Source organism: Chaetura pelagica, unplaced genomic scaffold (assembly GCF_000747805.2).
Source record: "Chaetura pelagica isolate M959 unplaced genomic scaffold, ChaPel_1.0 scaffold79, whole genome shotgun sequence".
Classification (NCBI taxonomy): Eukaryota; Metazoa; Chordata; class Aves; order Apodiformes; family Apodidae; genus Chaetura; species Chaetura pelagica.
This window is the reverse complement of record NW_009969339.1, coordinates 5,246,483-5,268,763: the sequence shown is the minus strand read 5'-3', so window position 1 is coordinate 5,268,763 and position 22,281 is coordinate 5,246,483. Positions and strand designations below refer to the sequence as shown.

The 22,281-nt window shown below is 41.7% G+C and overlaps 1 protein-coding gene across 1 annotated transcript in view; it reads left to right on the top strand.

Moving 5' to 3' along the window:
- Positions 1–22,281, top strand: part of TBXAS1 (thromboxane A synthase 1 (platelet)) — a 237,595-nt gene that overhangs the window by 82,406 nt on the left and 132,908 nt on the right. The gene's annotated exons all lie outside the window — the stretch shown is intronic.

Here is a 22,281-nt window from a genome sequence, read left to right as displayed (position 1 = left end):
GCATATTTGATCATAAATTATATGAATACACCTTGCATGTTCTTCCAGCAAAAAAGCTCTATGAGAAAGAAGTTAGACTCAGGCATACAAAGCATTTGATGCTCCAGTCACAGCGGCCTTGCAGCATTTATGCTCAGCCCCTTAGACAAAGTGCTTCAAGAACTGATGGAAATAATGAATTCCATGGGTTAGGTACTTGTCTAAGAGGAAATAATACAATATCTGGGCTGGCCAGGAACAGAGAAAGATATTCATTAACACTGTGGCAATTTGTATGTTGTGTAACAAACGGAAAATGACTGAGGCTTATTATCTCCGTGACCTTTGGTGTGATGCCCTTAAATGACAATAATGTAAGAACACTGGCATTCATTCCTCAGTGTATTTCTCTCCTTATTAATATGATAACTATATATATATATATTTTTTTTTTTTTACCTGAATTCAAGACAAGTTGCTATTTAGTCATCTGTTTGCTCACTCTGCCAGGCAGAGGCTGTGTCATCGGAGAAAGAGACACATAATTACAGCGTGTGAGCAGACAGAAAGTTTCTTTTTTCCAGTCTACCCACAGCTGTTAGGAAATGAAACCTGTGAGACTTGCATGGGCTGCAAAGCTGGGTGATGGTTGTAGTGGTCAGCCAGGACAATTCTGCCTCCTTGGGAATCACCCAGGTAGGAGGAGTGAGCAGACTGATGGCAACTTTTACACAGCCATTTATTGTGTGGAGGAAAAGCTCAATTTGTGAGGGATCTAGGAGGCCAGCAGAGAGTAAATGCTGCTTTTTCATATCTCTCAGGGAAACAAAGCTGGACTCAAACATTGCTATGCTCGAGGTGAGCTTTATTTGTAGTTGAAGAGGGATGTTTTAAAGCCTGACTTGCGAGTTGCTTTTCAATAGGTGTGGTATGTGTCTGGAGGTATTTATCATGGTCCTGTCAATTAAAGACATTCCTTCTCCTTTCCTGTATGTCTTCTGTGTGATTCTTTCTGTGGTTCTTTGAAATAGATAATACATGGTAGGAGTGTTTGTGTGTCTGGCCTCAGCAAAGTATTGGATCTGGCAGATGGAAGAAGATGTGGCATTTTGCTTTTTCCAGATTGAAGACTGCTTTCCAATAAGCATTAAGAGCAATGATCTTTATTTCTACAGTGGTGAAGTGAGGTGAATACAAATCTTTGGAATTGAAGCTTTTTTTTTTCTTTCTAAGGTCACTTGAATAGTCTGAATGATACCATCACAACTGTTTTCTTTTGTGTGTGAATTGGTTTCCTTGACAACAGGATGTCAAATCAACTTTTCAGCTTTAATCAAGTCAAAACAATATATCCCTTCCATTCCAAAAGGCCTCAAGTCATAGAGAATTATTTCAAGTAAGGCTTTTGTAGGTCACAAAAGCATTTTTTTCTTCACTCCCGTGTGTGGATCCAAAGGAGAGGTGATGGTATTACTCTTTCATAAAAAGAGACAATGCAAATATTCTTCAGTTGTGTGTGCTGTGAAAACTGTCTGTTTTCATACAAGAGAAAGCCCAAGATGGAGGCCAAGGCAGAAACAAACAGCTTTAGTTTGGTGCAAAAGTAGAGTTGGAACATTTCTGTTTAACGAGGGGATCCAAGCAACTGATGTGTCTTTTGAAGAGCTCCTGCAACAGATGGGTAGTTTTTGGTTCAGCTACAATTTGATGTATCTTCTGTAAAAATGTCTCCTGTACAATATAAGTGTTGGTTCTCTACAGAAAAAAAACACAAACCAAACAAAAAAACCCACAACAACAACAACAAAACCCCCTATTTGGAAAGCAACTTAATGATACACATTAAGATTTATATTGTCCTTTTTTGTGGGAAGAGATTTGCAGCAAAGTAGTCTTGGTTTCTGTGGAAATTAGTTACTTATGTCACTTATTTTTTTGATTAACTGATGTTTTCACAGAGTCACTTAGGTTGGAAAAGACCTTCAAGATCATCGAGTCCAACCATTAACCCTACTCTACCAAGTCCAGCATTAAGTCACGTTCCCAAGTGCTGCATCTAGATGATTTTTAAATACATCTGAGGATAGTGACTCAACCACCTCCCTGAGCAGCATGTTCCAATGTCTGAAAACCCTTTCAGTGAAAAAGTTCTTCCTAATGTCTGGTCTAAACCTTCCCTGGTGCAGCTTGAGGCCATTTCCTTTTGTTCTATCACCAGTTACTTATGAGAAGAGATCAGTGCCTACCTCTCAACAACATCCTTTCAGGTAGTTGTAGAGGGCAATGAGATCTCACCTCAGCCTTCTTTTCTTCAGACTCAACAGCCCCAGTTCCCTCAGCTGCTCCTTATAAGACTTGTCCTCAAGACCCTTCACCAGCTTTGTTGCCCTTCTTTGGACATGCTCCAGCACCTTGATGTCTTTCTTGTACTGAGGTGCCCAAAACTGGACGCAGTACCCAAGGTGTGACCTCACCAGTGCCACGTACAGAGGGACGATCACCTCCCTGGTCCCACTTGCCACACTATTTCTAATATAGGCCAGGATGCCATTGGCCTTCTTGGCCAGCTGGGCACACTGCTGGCTCTTATTCAGCCACCTATCCATCAGAGCCCCCAGGTCCCTTCTGCTGGAAAGCTTTCCAACCACTCTTCCCCCAGCCTGTAGCATTGCATGGGGTTGTTGTGGCCCAAGTGCAGGACCCAGCACCTGGTCTTGCTAAACATCATGCAACTGATTTAGGCCTATTGATCTAGTCTGTCCAAGTCTCTCTGTAGAGCTTTTGACCCTCAGGAAGATCTACACTCCCTCCCAACTTGGTGTCATCTACAAACTTAGTGAGGATGCATTCTATCTCCTCATCAAGATAGTTGATAAAGATGTTAAACAGAATTGGTCCCAACACTGAGCCCTGAGGAACATCAGTTCTGACTGGCCACCAGCTGGATTTAATTCCATTCACCACCACTCCTTGGGCCTGGCTGTCCAGCCAATGTTCTACCCAGCAGTGCATACACCCATCCAAGCCCGGAGCAGCCAGGTTTTTCATCAGAATGCTGTGGGAAACAGTGTTAAGGGCATTAGAAAAATCCAGCTAAACAACATCCACAGCCTTTCCCTCATCAACCAGGTGGGTCATTTTGTCATAGAAAGGGATCAGGTTCATCAAGCAGGACCTTCCTTTCATAAACCTGTGCTGACAGGACCTGATCATCTGGTTGTTCTGTATTTGGTGCATAATGGGACTCAAGATGATCTGCTTCATGATCTTCCCTGGCACTAAGGTCAGACTGACAGGTCTATAGCTCCCTGGATCCTCCTTTCAGCCTTTCTTGTGAATGAGTACCACATTTGCTACCCTCCAGTCCACTGGGACCTGCCCAGTTAGCTAGGAGTGCTGGTAAATGATGTAAAGAGGCTTGGTGAAAGCATCTGCCAACTCTTTGGTATTCTTGGGTACAACCCATCTGGTCCATAGACTTATGGATATTTAGGTAGTGTACCAGGTCACTGACTATTTCTTCCTGGATCACAAGAGTCTTATACTGCCCCATTTCCCCATTTTCCAGCTCAGGGGACTGGGTGTCTAGAGAACAACCAGCTTGACTGCTAAAGACTAAGGCAGAGAAGGCATTTAGCACCTCAGTCTTTTCCTTATCCTTTGTCACTATGTTTCCCCCTGCACCCAATAAAGGATGGAGATACTCCCTAGTCTTCCTTTTGTTATTAATGTGTTTATAGAAAGATTTTTTATTGTCTTCGACAGCAGTAGCCAAGTTGAATTCAAGCTGGGTTTTGGCCCTCCTAATTTTCTCCCTGCATTGCCTTACTACATCTCTGTATTCCTCATGAGATGCCTCTCCTCCCTTCCAGAGGCCATAAACTCTCTTTATGACACTTTATTTTCACCTGTTCAATATAAAATTGTTCCATTTCTATCTTAGGTTATGGCCACTGGTCGGAAATAGGTGGCAAGAGCAGAAAGAGAAACAAAGAGCTTCTGGGTTGAAGAGGAGAAATAGAGGGGCAGACTACAATATACGGAACCAGAAAAGCAACTGCTACAGCATGAGTACAGCTGTAGAGGCAGGGAGTTAATTTTTACATTATATGCACACTTTGTATGCATTTGACCACTCTACTGTGATTGCATCATTCTGACTTTACACCACTGTAAGCATGTTTGGCTGAGTTGGAGTTGGAGGATAGTGCCAATATAAGAAACATTCTTGGCCCAACAACATGCCATGAGTGAAGGAACAGAAAATATGATACAGCCCAAAGCAAGCAACTGATTTTCTTTGGGATGTCCAGTTGGAGACCTGTGATGTGTGGTGTTCCCCAAGGGTCGGTAGTGGAACTGGTGCTGTTTAACATCTTTGTCAGTGACATGGACAGTGGCATTGAGTGCATCCTCAGCATGTTGGCCAACGACACTGAGCTGTGCAGTGAGGTCGACACGCTGGAAGGGAGGGGTGCCATCCAGAGGGACTTTAACAGGCTTGACAAGTGGGCTCATGCAAACTGTGTGAAGTTCAACAAGGCCAAGTGCAAGGTTCTGCGCCTGGGTTGGGGCAATCTCACTCATAAATACAGGTTGAAGGAGAATGGATTGAAAAGTGTAGAGGAGAAGGACTTGGGGGTGGTGGTGGACAAGAAGCTCAACATGAACCAGCAATGTGCGCTGGCAGCCCAGAAAGCCAGCATGTCCTGGGCTGCATCAAAAGTGTGGCCAGCAGGTCAAGGGAAATGGTTCTCCCCATTTACTTGGCTCTTGTGAGACCCCACTTGGAGTACTGTGTCCAATTCTGGACCCCCCAACATGGGAAGGACATGAAGCTCCTGGAGAGAGACCAGAGGAGGGCCACAAAGCTGATCAAAGGGCTGGAGCACCTCCCATATGAAGACAGTCCTAGAGAGTTGGGGTTGTTCAGCCTGGGGAAGAGAAGGCTCTGGAGAGACCTCGTAGTGGCCTTCCAGTATCTGAAGGGGGCCTACAGGAAAGCTGGGGAGGGGCTTTTAGTGAGAGGACAAGGGATAATGGATTAAGACTGGATGATAGGACATGTAGGTTAAACATTAGGAAGTAATTCTGTAGTGTGACACTGAAGCAGGTTGTTCAGAGAAGCTTTGGATGGTCCCTCCGTTGAAGCATTCAAGGCCAGGTTGTATGGGGCTGTGATCAACCTGGTCTAGTGGAAGGTGTCCCAGCCCAAGCAAGAGGGTTGAAACTAGATGATTGTTAAGGTCTGTTCCAACCCAAACCGTTATGTGATTCTGCGGCTCTATGATTCTATGAATGAACATATTCTACCTTCACATGTAACGATGCATTTGGGTGTGGGGAAGAGTCTAAGAGTTCATAACATAGACCTTGGTGTGTATGATCAAAGAACAGAAGATTAAAATTCAGTGCAATTTCTGGGGTGACTCTCTTTCTTTGCATCCTTTTGCATCTGAAACAACTTGAACGTCAAAACCTCTTCCTTCACTTCAACTTTCATCTTCAAGCTGCTGTGAGACATCTGCCCAACTATGTAGTAGAATAAATGCTGAGGAGGACAAGAACATAGTAGAGACAGATGGATCAAGGAGTAGCAAGGGGATGCGTTTCGGATTAGACCATCTCTAGGAAGCAGAAGACAATCAGAGCACTGGAAGGCTCTGGTTGTCTTCTGCTGTGAACTGATAAAAGGGAGTCAGTGAGCCCAAATTTTGTGTTTTCTGACAGGGGAAGAAACTAATGAGAGTGTTTCTGACAAGATCCTGTTGTAAGCTATTCTTAGTCCTTATTAAGACCACCTGCAACAAACTGCATCTACCCAAACTGAGCCTCCGCTAGGCTCCAGCATAAGCATCCCAGGATCAGCAGCTATAGCAGAGAAAGTGTGTCAAGGTACAGGCACAGAAATGGATGTGTGTGTGCAGTGTGTGCACTGCTGAAACTTCTGAAAGCATGGATGTGACTGGAGATCTCTTCCCATATAAGAATGTCTTTTGGTACAGTGGGTTGCTTTTTTTGGTGCACAGAAAACAACTGAAAATAAGACAGGTGATTTTTCTTAAGGTATCTGTGGAATTACTCAATTCTGATCTGTGGGTGGTGGTGTCTTTGTTTGTTTGTTTGTTTGTTTGTTTGTTTTCCATAGAGACTTTTAAGTATTCCTTCACTGATTTCCTAATAAGTCATTATTGTAATCAAGTCTGGTCATTTCAGTGGTTGAGTGGTTTAAAGGATTAGGCTAGATCATGGAGCCAGTCACTAACTTGAAATGTGTCCAGGGGTGAGTTGTGATTGTGAGCTACACTGGCAGCTGACAGCTTTTCAGAAGTCTATGCAGCCAGAATTGGTTCTGCCTTAACACATGACTTCACCTCTCCCCAAAAACTGCTGCTGCAGATGGCAGTAGTTAGCATCTCTGCAGATGAGTCCACAGTCACACAGTTGTGCATGAGAAACAGGCTTTTCTTGCTGCTGCTTCTGGCCTCTGCATCAGGGCTTGAGGCACACTGGTCAGTCACAGTGGAGGTTTGGGGCTTTCTCCTTTTGTGGACAGAATATGGACATGCATTTCTGGGATTTGGGCATCTGGAACTTTTCTAAGAGCGTTATCCTTCCTCTGGCCTCCTCAAACACCTCAGGGAAAACCTAAGATGAATAGGGGCAGGATCTCTTCCTGCAGGAAACAGCTGATGTCTTCATCATGCAATTAATTTACCTGAATAAAGAATGTCTTTATTGCCATTTTAATTTCACTTTTTTTTTTTTTTTTTCTTTTTTAACCCTCTCTGTTTCTAACCTTACACTGCTTTATGTGGAAAGAGTAATCCCAGGACAGATATTCTTATAGTTGTCTCTGAAATCTCCTGTAAAGAAATAATTTAGTTTTATGAAACAGTCTTATCCTCTTTGATTTCCTTTTTTTACACTGGAGGTCTAATGGGCTCACTACCTCTCCTGTGGTCCTTCCTTTATTTTGATATTTTAAACAATTAACTTTTCATAATTAAATTAGAGCAAGCATTAGAAAGGGTGGGGTGGGGGGGAAGGAAGAGAAACAGGCTTCCTATTTCTGATCTGTAGCTCTTAGTAGTCTCCATTTCACATTTAACTTGATAAAGATTTTTGGTAGCCTCACTTGCCTGGGTTTTTGTTTTCTTAAAGACCAATATGCTTTCATAGCCAGAGTAAAGTCTTTTATGTTCTACCAAGATTCTTTTTTCCTCACTGTATTTCCTAATTTATGTGCTATGATAAGGTCTTTTGACTCTATAGGATTGTAGATCAGGCCAAGAATTTCTATTGTGAATTAGAGTTATCTCTTTTTCCTTTAAATATCTGTGAACTGTACAGCAAAGACCTTAAACATGTGCCTAACTTTGGGCACATGAGTATTCCCATTAAAATCAATGGTGTTACTCAACATGCTTCAAGTTAGCCAGAAGTTTATCTACCTTGCTGAATCAGGGCCATAAAGAAGCATTTGTGCCTAAAAAAGTATGTGTACCCACTGCTATTGGTACACATGAACACCTAGCTTTATTGTAGCAAGAAGAAGTTAATGGGGAGAAAAATAATTCTTCCCCCTCCACACCCTCTCTTTTGACAGTGCTTTGCATCTTTCCCCTCCCCACCCTCTCTTTTGACAACACTTTGCATGCAGACAATTTTATTGCTCCTCTGTGTAACATGCTAGCCATTCTCTCTGAATTAGAGAAGATTATCTAAAATATTGACTGAACAGTAAGAGAAAGTAGTCTTAAGTTAAGCTTTAAGAGCCCTTTATATATTTATTTATTTTTAATTAATGCTTTCAGCATTTGTTGCTACTAACCTGTTTTTTAAAACTTGTCTTTTAAAAATGAACCCAGACCCAAGAATATTCCTGGCTAAAATGTAAGGTAAAGGTACAGTGCTGCATCTGACTCCCCATACTTAACCGTAATTACATATTGGTTATAGTTAGTTCCAACAGTTAAATCAAGCTGCTGGAACAAGTCCTGAAAGTTACTTATGGGTATATCATCACCAGTTTCTATTCTTCTCTCTAGAACTAATTGGTCTTCAAAACATAGCCTTTTATGGGACTGATGCCTTAAGATTTACCCAAAAGGTGGCACACCACACTGTTTTGAGAGTTGTAATAGGTTTTGTGGGCTGCCTGATCATTATGAGATATTTTATATTCCGTGTACAGAGACCTGTGGGATGCAGTTTATAGGCAGAATTTATGGTAAATTAGTTGACTAGTTTAATTCTGGCATGTTTCAAGTGTACTTAGGTCTCTGTAACATTGCAAATTGATGCTTAGTGTACTAGCAATGTTGAAGGCATTGAGTAATGAGCTCTTAGACCTTAAATGTGGACTGTGACCTCCCAGGAGAACCATGCAACTTGAGCTTGTCTAATCTGTGATGGCTGTTGATTTGTCACTGAAACCCCTTGTTGTCTTCGCCAGATCCAGAGACACTGGTGTTCTACTTTTTCACAAGCAGTGACTCAAAGGCCCACCAAAACATCACAGTCCAAGCCTTCAGTGTGGGCAAAGCCATTTGGATGGAAATGTTTGATGCAAGTGGTGAACTCTTCTGCTTGCAGAACTCTTAGTCTTCTTTGTTGAGGTTCCAGACCCTGCCCTGGGGTGGTTGAGGTGCAGACATGACCTCCCTGCTGCACTTTTTCCAAATTTCTTTCCTCCATCCATGACTGCTTCGTGAAGCCGTTCAAGCCAATGCAAGCCAAAGACCTGATGTCATCTTTTACACCTTTGGAAAGAGAGTGTGAAACCCAACGAAATGAGAGTGACAACACTTCATATGCACTTGGCAAGGCAGCAAAGTGGAGTGCTTGTCACCTGCACCATGCTCCTGATGCTCACTTCTGTTCTAGCGGCAGTTTGAGTTAGTGTTGGCATAGAGGGAAATGTTGTCAGTGCTGCTGCACTGAGAGAGCACTGGTTGGCTGCAGGAAGGCTCTGTGAGACTGGTCAGAACTGTGTCAGCTCTGAAGACTGACAAAGGAAGCATTAGGGCCTGTGTACCAAATCCTAGCATTTGAGGAACCTGATTAAATCTTGGTCTGTTTATGCATGTGCAAGGTAGCAGCTTTGTCTGAGATGTAATTTCACCGCCGTTTGCTCCTGGGAAGATGTTTCTTAGCTTCCCTGATTCCTTGAACGTAGGCAGTGCAGCACTTAGCTGTTAAAGCAAAGACCCTGTGGGCTCCAGATGAGGTTTATGTGAAAACTGAAGGTTTTTCTTTTTAAAAACATGATGCCTGAGGAGCGTTTTACACCTAATGTACATGGGTGATCTTTGATCTACACTGCCTGCTTCTTAGCTAACTAATGTTTAAAATAATCATTTTAAGGGGCTTGGGATGGGGCTGCTAAACAGATTGCTTCTTTGTATCATGTATCACTGTTATGATCAGCACCTGCACACCAGACTGTGTCATCCTAATTTAAGGCAGAGGACGGGAATATTCTGAGCAAACACCACAGTTATAAAAAATAGTTTCCTAAACTTAATTTCACCTTGATCTACCCTCTTCACCATCTACCAGAGCCTGTGCTTGTTAATCATCTAAGCAGGATGTAAAGTCCACCTTGTAATTTTTAACACTTTCCACTGTTTGGGAAGAAGCTTGTTGAAGGCTTTTATAAAGCTGAAAAATTTGGACATTACTTAAGTTTATCAATTATATTTGAAAGATTTTTCTGTGTGTGTTAAAAGTTTTCATTAGAATTTCTTACAGCACTCAGAAGTATTGATGTAAACCTAAAGTGGATATATACAAATGTGAAGTCCATGAGCTATTGATGGTCTCTGATTTCACCAGCTTGCGTATCTAACTATGAACTGGTGTTTCCAGTGCCATGCGTGGCAATTTTAAGATTAAGTTCCTGAGTCATTTCCTCCTGCTCTACACAGAGGGAGGAAAATGCATCATCTCCCAGTGTCCCTTACCTACCCTTCTTCCCTTTCCTAGCAGCCTTTGAAGCAGACCAACCTTAAACTAGTGCTGCAACTCTGAAGCTCCTCCTGCCCTCCATGCTTGCCCACCTCTTCACAGGAGAGTCACATTACAGCCTCTCCAGGTGACTCCCTACTGCCACTTTACCTTTCTTTGTGGCAGCCTGAAGAAATCCAAAAGCAGCTTGTGACTGCCTCCTCATATGCCATGAGAAGCACTAAGCAAAAGGGATTTTTCTTCCCCACACATCCCCACTGGGAGCCGGAGAAGAAGGATTTAGAGAAGAAACTGCAAATCAGCAGCCTGCAGCATGTCCCGGAGCTCTGCAAGCCACAGCACAGCCTGGAGCATCCATGGTTCTGCCATCTCCTTATGCTCACCTTGGTAGGAGCTCCAGGAGGGAGAGACAGATTCTGGTTAGACCCCCTCCCTCCCCATGCTGCAAATTCCTTAGGCAAGACCTTGAGGGGCCTCTGCCCCTTAGGACACCTAAGTATTGCACAGGAACGGATTGGAGGGTAACTCTTACTTAGTTTCTTAGAAATAGCCATTATTTGCTGCTTTTCCTTTCATGGTGCCACTACTTTTTTGAGTCTGAGATTTGTTCTGGTTTAGTCTTCTTCCTTTGACAACCTTGTCTTACGGGTTTTCTTTGTTTGTGTTTCTTGCTGTTATTCTTTTCCCTCTGAAATATTTGCTCTGGCTTTATCTTTCTCTTCCTTCTCTCCATCCCCTTCATCCCTACCCTGTCTTTCCTCCATGCTCTAATTTTTATTCCTCCCTGTTTTTCTTACCCATGTTGAGCTGAAAACACTAACATGACCTGACAATTTTTACATCATTCCAAGGTTTTTATGTACTTCCATAAATCTCTTCATTACTTTTTTATTGTTTTGTCATATATAGGTTTTAGTTTCCCTCTACCTTATTAGTCTGGGGATCAATTTTAGTTTACTATGTTTTATTAGTAGTAAGGGGAACAAAATATCTCCTTTTTCTTTGTTGGTTTGGCACCATCTTCAAATTACCCTTTTTTTCTCTGTTTGACTACCTCTCTCCCTGGAGAGTCTGCTTTATGTCAGACCTTCTGCTGGTGAACTGGGTGTGATTTCATCAAGCAATAGGCAAAAGTACACCATGCTGCAGAGGAAGAAGTTGTTTTCAGCTATTATTCTATTTTTATTTTATTTTCTAGCTTGGGGAGTGTGGAAAGAGCTGAGCCACCATCACCCTGGGGACTGTGAATCTTTCCTTCCTTGCATTAAATTTGGTGGCTAAACCTGAAGGCTTTTCTTGAAGGAGGATTTATTGTAGTCATACTGATAAAATTGTACCGGTATAATTAAACAGCTACATTAATGTCAAGAAACCTCCCATGCATAGACACAGCAGTTCTGGAATGATACAAACTACATCAGGAAAAAAACTGACCATCTCCCTCAGCAATTATTGTATTGATAGGGGTGTGCTACTGTAGGAAGATTTTCTAGTCTAACTTTATTAAGATTCAAACCATGTCTTGTCTCAGAATCTCCTCTCTCCCCCATGTAAACAAGCCCAAAAATAGTGGTCTGGACCTTCAAGCTGTTGTTTACTTCAGTGTAGCTCCATTAAAGGCACAGAGCCATGACTATTTGAGGATCTTGACCCAATGTTTTCAGGTCTCTCATGTTATGTAACTTCGATTTTTGGATGATGGCACCTATTGAATAAAATTAGGTTTTGTATAGCACATTTTCAGACACATCCAGATGTCTTAAAGTAGTTTACAGAAAAAGGAGTGAGTTGGGAGCAATGTTCTGACTCTGTAAGGGCTAGCAGTAGACATTTTATCACTCAGCAATAATCCAAAATTTTCTGTCAATGTTGGAATCTATTTTATTGAAAAAGGATCTTGGCAAGGACACTGGGAATTGCTGCAGAGTCTTTCAAAGTGACATTATGAGAGGATCTTGGTTCTCTGGGACCTTTTATCGTGTGGAACATCAAATGAAATGCTCTTTGTGAAGGGCCAAAGTTAAATGTTATCAAAGCAGCCTAACAATGTTATATGTCCACTGGCTGCCCATTTGGCCCAGTAGGAAATAAGCTATGCATGGGGCAGGAGAAAGTAGGTCTGCATATGCAGCACAGAAGCAAATGTTAAAATAGGTCAGATGGTAACATAATGTCACATAGGAAGGCATAAGCTGTTAAATATTAAATGATTTGTATGTATTACATTTTAGATATGAAATTTTTGTTACAGAGGGAATGGTTTCAAACTGAAAGAGGGTAGATTTACATTAGATATTAGCATGAAATTCCTTACTGTGAGGGTTATAAGACACTGGAACAGGTTGCCCAGGGAAGTTGTGGGTGCCCCCTCCCTGGAAGTGTTCAAGGCCAGGTTGAATGGGGCTGAGAGCAACCTGGTCTAGTGGGAGGTGTCCCTGCCCATGCAAGGGGTTTGGAACTTCCAACCCAGACCATTCTACGATTCTATGATTTTTCTAGGAAAACACTTTAAATTCTAATTTTTGAGACAGTGTATTGCAAACTAGGATAACTTGAAGTATCTAAACTTAGTATTACTATAGACCCGACTTTTCTCCTATGTCAAAGACATTTTGTTTGCTTTTTTACAATAGCCAACACAACTGGATTTCCATGAACAGTGAAGAACAGAATCGAGTTTGTGAAACGACAATAATTTTCTTTAAACAAGTACACAGTTTGTTAGCCCTTAATAGCTGATACGCCTTTGATACACCACTGTGTATATACATACAGGACTGCTCTGGGTGTTATGTTCAGAGTATTTTCCCATCCAACGCTTCTTTTGAGCTTGCTTTTGATTAGTGGATTTCTGCAAGCAGCTGTTCATATGATCCCCTTTGGCTGGCACCTCCCAAAACCCATAAGTCATCCTTGCCTACCTCCTCCTGCCCTGGAGGAGTCAGAGCAGTGGACTGCTCTGAGCTCAGAGGACAAGGAGGTGTTGCTTGCAGTGCTACAGCTGCCATGCAGGCAGCCTTGCATATTTAACTGTAAAGTCTCTGCTTGATTAAAACAGGCTCCAGGTGAGGAGAACATAATCAATAATTACAAATATGAAAAGTGGTGCCTTCTCTTGCTTTCCTACTTTTTTCCCAGTTCCTTCTGTTCCTACAGGACATGAAGGATCAGAAACCCGCAGATGACTGTTCATACATTTACATTTTCATTTGCTTGCTTCCTAGTGAGATTGTTCAGCTTTTGGGAGGGGCAGTTATCAAAGATGTACCAGCATTGCCATTGTGTTTTATTGTTCAGGTCCATTTTTCCCTGTGAATGCAAGTGGGAGTTTTTCAGTGGGTTGGTTTTGTGGTTTTGCTTTCTCTTTCTTCTAAGCATTTATAACCCTTTTATTGTCAATCTTCAGTCATTTTTGACAGATCAATATATTTACTTCAGTGCTGGTTCATCCTAAAGTTGTGCTTGTGGCTTTTTTTTTTTTTTTTTTTTTTTCTTTGTTTATAGGGGTTATGAATAGATTCAGTGGGTTGTATCTTTGCAATACTTCTGTTGTTGAGTGAAGATCAAGTCACTTGATCTTGCCCCTGAACCTGTATATTTGGAAGAAATATGAAATGTTTGCATCTCTTGTTTTCTCTTTTTCCTAAGTAGACTGTGCAAATAAAAATGCAATTTTTTCTTCAAAAATCACCTCCTCAAAAATTCTAAGTTTGACTGCTGATGTTTCTTATGTCTTGAGTGTTTGGAGGGAAGGGTTCTAGAAAACTGCTCCAGCAGACTCCAGAGATCCAAAGGGCTTGGGAAATAACATAGTAAAGCACTGTTTGATGATTACATGTTTTCAGATGACTCAGAAGTGAGGCAGGTCCATGGGAGTGCTGAGGTCTTTAGCCAAGCGACTACAGCCAAGACGAAGAGAAGCTGTTCTTGAGCCTACATCTTGCTCATGTCCCATGGCAGCTGGATGCAGGCCCAGGACAGCTGTTTAATGCAGATGTGAAGAGACCTCAAATATGTGCAATGTGCACATGGGAATTAGGTCCCAGCTTTAGTGTGATATGCTGTGCCCTGGCTGGCCATCAGAAGAAGGAAATGGGTGAGCAGAACCTGTTGCTCCATGGTGAAAGGCTATGACTGAGGAAGAGGAGAGAGCTAAATGTACTGTTCAATCCCCAGGGATTTGCCTTGTTTAGGGATGCAGTGATGTACATGCAATTTGTTATACAATTACCTCCTTCTCCCCCACTAAAAAAAAGCAGCAGCAGCAAAAGAAGCATGTTTGTTACAACTGATAATATGTTCAAGGTGGTAAATGGAAAATAGGTCAACTAGGTAGTGTGACTGTTTGAAACATGATGTTTTTCTCATGACTGCACATTAAATGTTGGAAAAAATCCCTGATTGTGCATGGCTTTCAGTGAGGTTTAATAATTTTAACCAGGAGAGCACGTTCGCTTTTGGTAGGATGTTATTCCTATACTTGCCTTACCAGAACTGTATGCATCCTGTTTTTCAGTATGTCCATTTTAGGCTGAAATAATTTGCCATGTGATGAAAGCTGTGACTCAACTACTTCTCAGCAGCGTGTTGTCCATTTGTAACACCAGATTTTCCTGGAAGTCATTACTTTAGAGTGCCACTGTCAGCTGAACACATCCCTCCTGCTCCTCTTGTCCTTTGTGGCACAGATTTGCCTGTTGTTTTTAGCAAGGATGTTTTCACTGATGCACAAGCTATCATGTTTTTCCATTTTTTTTTCTTTCTTTTCTATCTCTGTTGAATTGCAGTTTCCTTTGTCTTCTGCATGGTGCACTGAAAGAGGTTAGGAAATTTATCATGGTTATTTTTAATGGGTTTTTAAAGTCTGTCACGACACAGGTTGAATTGATTCAGGAAAATTTCCTGGAGCTGCAATGTTTTTTACTATTAAAAATATTTTTATCATTGCAGTTTTTCTGTAAGAAAATACATCTATTTTTTCCCTCTAGTCATATAACAAAGCCCAGCTTTCTAATGTTTCCACATGGTCAGATATTAGCCATTTCCCAAGATAATTTAGTTTGGTCATGTGCACAGCTAGCATTTTTATTGTAAAGAATTCTTCTAGTGGTTTCATGATAAACACATAAAGCGTTGGGAAATGACTTTTATTTGGCTTAGTGTGCATTTAATAATGCATTAACAAAATTAAATGATTTTGCGTGTATGTGTGTAGATCTTAAGAATGTATAGAAAAAGTATGCATTACCGTAGGTATGCAAGGATTTTAAAAAATGAATCTTCCCTGTGTGCATTTTGTGTGCTGCAGCTTAATAAAGTACATTCCCAGGAGCTCAGTAGGTGGTTGCTATCTTTTTTTTCCTTTGTTTCAACACATTTTTTTAAAGGCAGATAAGGAAAGAAAAGCAAGTCCCAAGGACTGTCCCCCTCGTGGCCAGTCTGGCAAACCTTTTTCTGCCTCCGTAAGGCTCTCCAGTGTTGGCTGAGATCTGTGTCTTTATTGCCCACAAACCAGATGAATGGGTTGCCCATTGCCACTTCTGAAACCCTGCTCTCATTTGCTTAAACTTCAGATATCTTCAGAGTGGTAGCATGACCAAATAAAAGTGTATTGTTTCTTATTCCACAAAATGATGTATGCATGTGTAGTTATGCAAAACTTGTTTTGGCTTATTAAACATGATGAATTGAATATGTAAAAAAATCAGTATATTGACTTCTCTCTATTACTGAGGAATTAAAAATATTCTACTATTAAGCCACTGTTATTTCAGAAATGCATACATCTGCGTTAACATAAAGAGAGCAGAGGAATCAAAAGGGGATGGTGTGCAATATATTGTAACTCTCATTGATTTAAGATCAAAATGCCAGTAAGAAGGAGTAGACTGAAAGAAAATTATGTATATGTTTATTTTGAACAAATGCAAAAATAAAGTATTGTAATGTCCACCCTTGTGGGTCATATTTACAGGAGGCAGATGAGCTGTCTTGCCTACAAAGAATACAAAGATGAAGTGCAGAATTAAACCAAACAGAAACAGCCTACTGATTTTGAATGCCTCTGTTCTGAATGCCTCTTTTGAAGAAATGTAAGAGGACATGACTTTTCAGCAGAAAGAGATATACTAAATGTTTTTTGAAAGCCTTTTCTTTCATTTAGGGCTAAAATAGCTAACCAAAATTGGAGTTGTGAAAAATCCTAGTCGTACTGAGTCCTGGCCATGATATGTACGATATATATGAGATGGAGGTTGCAAAAATGCAGATGTAGAAATGGCTTTTCTTTGTGCCCTGATGTTAGGTCTCAGGGAGGACAAATAATAAACCCCTCAGTACTATCATGGTCAGAAATGCTTTATGAGAGGCAGAAGTCAGATCACACAGGTTTTGTTTTAGTCATCTTGGAGCCTGTTTGCATATGCAAAGTGTAGTGATAGGCACGTAAATAGCAACTTTGTTACACTTGTGTTTTTGTTATAGTCAACCTATTTTCTAGGTTGCCGTATGTTGTGATGTTGTAGTATCGCAAATTATACCTGAATCCTTTGACCTCCTTCCTAGTTAGTTTTTTCTTCTTTTTGTCCCCAGTCCCTAAATTTTCCTTGGAGCCTGCAACATGGCACACATGCTCTCCTGCTTCCTGGGATACTGAGGATCCTCCTTGGTTTCACAGCCACCACCTCTTTGGACAGATCTCTCCCACTTTGCTAGATAGCAGCCCTGTGCTGCACACCCCTCTTCTACGTGTTCTCTCAGCTGTATTATTCGATGTAGCATCACAGCCATATCCCTCATCTTCTTTAAGTGCATTGCTCTGTCTCCATTTATCTTGTACGAAATGGCTGTAGCCCTGCCAGAGTAATACTGCCTGTTGTTTCCCAGAAATTGCTTACCTGTCTGTCAAGGGAAGCTGCTTAGAGCTCTTGACTAGAAATCAGGGTAAGTACTCAGCAGATCCCTCTCCCTCCCTTAGAGGAGGAAAAAAAAAGGGAGAAAAGGGTGCCCTGGTTGAGCCTGAGTAACATTGTTTGCTTATCCTCCTCAGCCATCCTGTAGCCTGTTTTTTTTTTCCACTGCACTGATAAAAATAGGTAGCACTGTTGAATATAAACAATAGACTCACACGAATCCATACAAATGAACACTGTGTAGATGGTAGAAAGTTTACTTCGGAGACACAGAAAGTTTGCTGTCTCTCATATGTAGCCATCTGTAGAAATAGTAATCCAGTGTTCAGGAAATAGTAACCTAAAGGTTTTTCTCTGAGGTGTATGGCAGAGCTGTACTTTGGAAGTGAATTAGGTGTAAAGAGCCCGAGATGAGGCTGCTCTCACGCCGCATCTCGCAAAGCCACAGGAAAGCCGGGCACAGAAATATGCTGAAACCCACAGGAAATGTCTGCTGCACCATCACATGAGGTCAGTCAGGCATACTGTGCTTTAATGAGAGCAGACAAAACAAGCTTTGGTGAAAATGTCACAGTCTAAACTTGGGTAACAAAACACAGACTAATAAAGTCCAAGCTTGGTGGGAAACCCCGCGGGAAAATCTTTAGAAACCACCTTCTGCGACTTTGCCGAGGTGAAGAGCTACGTGTGCTTCCAGTGTCACCCAGCAGCAGTAGCACCACACACTGAGCTGGGAGGGGGGACTGGTTTCTTGTTAATATCGCAGTACTTCTCATTTTCAGGAGCATCCTATAAAAACAGTTACCCTATTTACAGATTTCATTTTGCATTAATGAAGTGGAATACTGATGCAGCTAATCAGCGCTAGGGGTATGATGCAAGCACGCGAAGTGGCGGCAGTGGCAATCATCTTAGCCCAGTTGCCAGGATAAAAATAACCCCTGCCAGCTATGGGAAGCGGCACCTCCCCAGCTGCAAAGGAGCACAGCCTGGGACCTCATTGCTCTGCATGGTCCTGGTGCTGGCTTCTCCTGCAGCCCATGAGAGCAAGAAAATAAATAATTCTATTATTCCTGTCCATGCCCTTTGCTGCTTCTCTTCCCAACCTCTGGACATGGTCATGAGTTTATAGAATCATAGAATATGCTGAGTTGGAAGGGACCCATCAGGATCATCGAGGCCAATTCCTGTCCCTGTGTAGGGCACCCCTAGAATCACACCATGTGCCTGAGTCCATCATCCCAATGCTTCTTGAACTCAGGCGGGCTTGGTGCTGTGACAGTTTTTGTGCCTGCAGTTGGATCTGAACTCAGATTTGCTCAGAAAACCAAATGGACATAGATTGCCAAATATGCTTGTAGAATTCAGAGGGGTTATTTGGTGTTTTTTTGGTGGGTTGGTTGGGTGCATCTGTCCTGTCCCAACCCCCCTCTCTCCCCCATGCCCCCACCTGTCCCTTCCCTTCATGGCACTTTGTGAGCTTAATTTAATCCCTGTCATTCCTTATATGTGGGTAAATGTCATCTACTTCATTTCATGAATGAATTAACACAGCCATTGCAGAGTCTGCATCTTCTGCACTGCTCACTTGGAAGGGGGAAGGGATTAGTAAATGTGTGTGATACCCTCAAGTTGCTAAGCCCCAGCTTAGAGGTTAGAGATGTCCAGAAACACATCTTGCTTGCAACCGTAGTGTAAGGGCCTTGTAATGGCCCCAGTCAGCTCTTCTTCTCCTTATTGTCAACCCTAAATATATTACTTTCATACCACAAGTCTTTTACTGCACCTGACAAGGGAGAAGCTCCTTTAAAAATAGCTGTGCTTTCAGCAGTGGAGAAAATAGAAATAATCCCGGAATTTTCTTCCTTTTTTGATACTTCCTTAAGCATGCCAGAAAGCAGAAGTCTTTTGGCAAGGTGCGAGTCTGAGATAGTGCAGATGTTCTTGGTATGCAGAAGATAGTATTTTTAATCCTGGGTATGTGGACAAAGAGGTGGATGCATGGCAATAGAGAGCAGCATTGAAAGTGTGTGTGAGCATCTGGGCATCTTGTTACATGATATTTTTAATACAGTCAAGAATTAATAGTTCTTTGCGCATATTTTAAAGCTTTCAAAATATGAAAAGAAGCATAGTTTGTTGAGAAAGAAAGCGAGGAAACATTTATTCCTGGATAGAAAACACTGTGGCCATGTCTTTTTTCAAGAATTTACACAATGGATTGGTTTAGTCTCCAGCTGAGGTGTATTTGTTGGCAGAGATGTGCTTTGAAACTTTTCTTTTTGCCTGGGACTGCTCAGTGCTACCAGGGCTCTATTTTCATGTGCAGTAAGTTCACCTGTTTCTAGGATGTTGGGGGTTTTGTTTGTATTGGCGTGTTTTTTTGTTGGTTGGTTGTAATTTTTTATTTTTGTTTTTCTCAAGAGGTAATGTGCATTTCTCTGTACTCAAATTGTCAGTGCCTTATAAAAATAGTCCAGGAAGGCACCCTGCCAGCTAGAGTCACAGCATGGGACACAGGACAAGCAGCATGGGAGTTAGCTCCTGACATTCCAGCAGACCTCACCCTGCCTGAAGACAATCCATGTGTGCCTCTGTACCTGCTTGTGCCCCAGTCCCTCAGCTGGAAAATGGAGGATGTTGTATGTTTTCCCCACTGTTTGTTGCTCCAGGTTATTTAAATGGTAAACTCCACAGGCCTGGAATAAGCCTTCTATTTACGTATAACTTGCTCCCAAATTAGGGTCTGGGGACTGTAGAGGCCTCTAGCTGCTAATATGACACAAATAATAATAGGACTCATAATAACTGGCAATTTTTAGTTCCTTCCTTATCTATTCTCTCAGCCCAAAGTAACCCTTTCTGTGAACACTGTGTTTGGGCTTTTATGAATCACTTAGTCCTACGAAGTCTGAATTGCCTGCAAGAGTTGGGATAGAACAGTGCTCATGACAAATCAATTTGCTGACCTCTGAAATAATTAAGAAATTAACTTCAGGCTTGAATACTGTTTTAAACAAGCAGCACACTATCTGTTTTTTCCATTTCCCTGCCTGCAATGAATGGGTGTCTCTAAAAAAAAGCGGCACAGTGATCGAGAACTTTTCTTAATGGAAATGTCTCCTAAGCAAATTAGCCTTTCCCCTCTGCACCCCCTGTATCTCTGTGTCTTTGCATACCTCCTTTTTTTTTTTTTTTTTTAGGTTCATTGTTCTTTGCTCTTCCCTGAGGAACATTAAAATAATAAAATTTTCTATTTTTATATTTAGCTTTCCAGATGATCTTTGTTTACTTTACCAGCCTGCAGCACAGAAAACAAAGCTTTGTTTATTGCCTAGAGCATATATGTGTTTTGTGATTAATGTGATGTGTTTGTAATACATGGGACTGATAATAGATAGGGAGATCAAAGTCTTCTGTGACTTGAGAGCAGCACTATAAACAAGGTGAAAGGGCTGCAGGTGCTTCCCACACAGGTGTTTTACAAAAACACATGGTCCTTTGCCATGATGTACAGCATGTGCACTCCATTTCTTCCTGTGCAGCAAGGCAGTGTCGCTCTGGGTTTTGCTGAGAGAGCACGTCTGTGGCTCAGGATCTGTGTGGGGACACTGTCAGCAGCAGATAACTGTGCAGTGTGACCAGAATGATCTTGCAGAAAGGATGACACAAAATCTGTCCTTCAAATGAAAACCAGTTGATTGACCTGCTACATCACCTGAGAATAGAAATGTGTGTTTCTGGGCATCCCTGGCAATTGTTGGAAAGGGAGAATGTGTGCTTGGGTGTTCTAGGAGTGACTGGGCAGTCCAACATACCTCTCGTCTCACTGCTTTTACCTTGGCTTGTGGTTGGACTTGGCAGCTCATCTATCAGGCATGTCTTACCTTCATGGGGTAAATTCTGTGGCCATGGCCACGGCAGGCACTATGTGCAGGCTGAGACACCTGGCTCACAACTCTGCAGGAAGCAGTGGTGGGGCGCATGCCAATCAGCAGAAATCATTGGTACAATGGTGCTTACTCTTGCCAAGAAAAGAGGCATTTACAAGTTTACAAGACTGTGTATTTGTAAAGAGAACCGCAACCTCCTGAGTGAAACCCAAACACGAGGCAGAAGTCTCTGTCCCTGTCATTAGTTGCCTTAAGAGTTGTTCTTGTCCTCTCTTACAAACCAAACTGCTACAGTTGAAGGTGTTTAGCCACCATGTTGGGTGTTCATAGCCTCTTCAGTTATTAAAGCACTCTGAATGCAGGTTGACTTCCTTAGCTCAATGTACTAAAATACAGCCAGTCCTTTGACCTGCTTTGGAAAGCATGCTGGAAGGCACCCTGCCTTTTCCATAGCTTGTGGGAGTAAATCCATGTCTTTCATTGAACACATCTGAAAAACTTTTTTCCTGGTCCTCCTGAGGATGGTGCAGCACAGGCCTGCCCACTTCTACACCAGCAGCCCACTGTGGCATCCATACTTTCATCTTCTGGAGAAAGCCAACACTGTCCTCATGCTGTTGGTGTATTGGTACCAGGTCTTTCCTGTCTCACCAGCGGAGCTAAAGATGCTGTTTAAAAATGTGGATTTTTTTCTTCTATTTTGGAGGGCTGCAGTTTAAGGTGAAGGTTTGTAGAAATTGCCCTAGTGTCATCACTTATATAACTGAGGCCTCATCTACATTTAAAAATTACACCTGTGCATAGGTCATGAGCTTTATTTTTGCTGGTATGGCCGTGGTCCAACAGATTGCCATGTGGACAGATTTGCATCTCTCCCAAGTTGCTGTACTGCATCCACATGCTCTTGTTTCTGTGCTAGATAATCATAAGAGTTTGTATTACACCCTGAATGCTCTACATGAAAATATTACAAAGGATTGGGTCAAGCAGTGTAATGTTGCTCTAGCACTGCAGTTAAAGGTAGGACTTCTGTGTGTGGACAAGATGAACCTAGAGAAAGTTAATAAAAGGTGCTGTCCTAAATTATTCATGAATCCATTTGTAATGCACTTGCCAGGAGGTTTTTGTTTCTCTCAAACTCTTATTTATTAAAATCTGACAAGAATATCGGGTTTTGTTCAATAATAAATCTAAGTCTATGTGAGGCTGGTGATACCCTCATGTAGTAATACAGAATCAAAATGAAGTTACATGGCAGGGTTGAATATGTTATTTACTCAGGAAGAATAGATTATTGTTCAGTAGGATTGTATCTTTTACTTGCCATTTTGGAACAAGTTTTTTTTTAAAAGAAATATCTAGTTGGGAGATATCTTCTCAGTTTGTGACCAAGGCCTTGACACTGCAAAGGATTTTAAATATGTTAAAACTTAGTTAAGCATATTTCTGCTGGCTTTTCAGGTTCTGGACCTGTGTTAGCCAAACAAAATTGCTCAGATGATCTTGTTTCATACTTACCTGTTCTT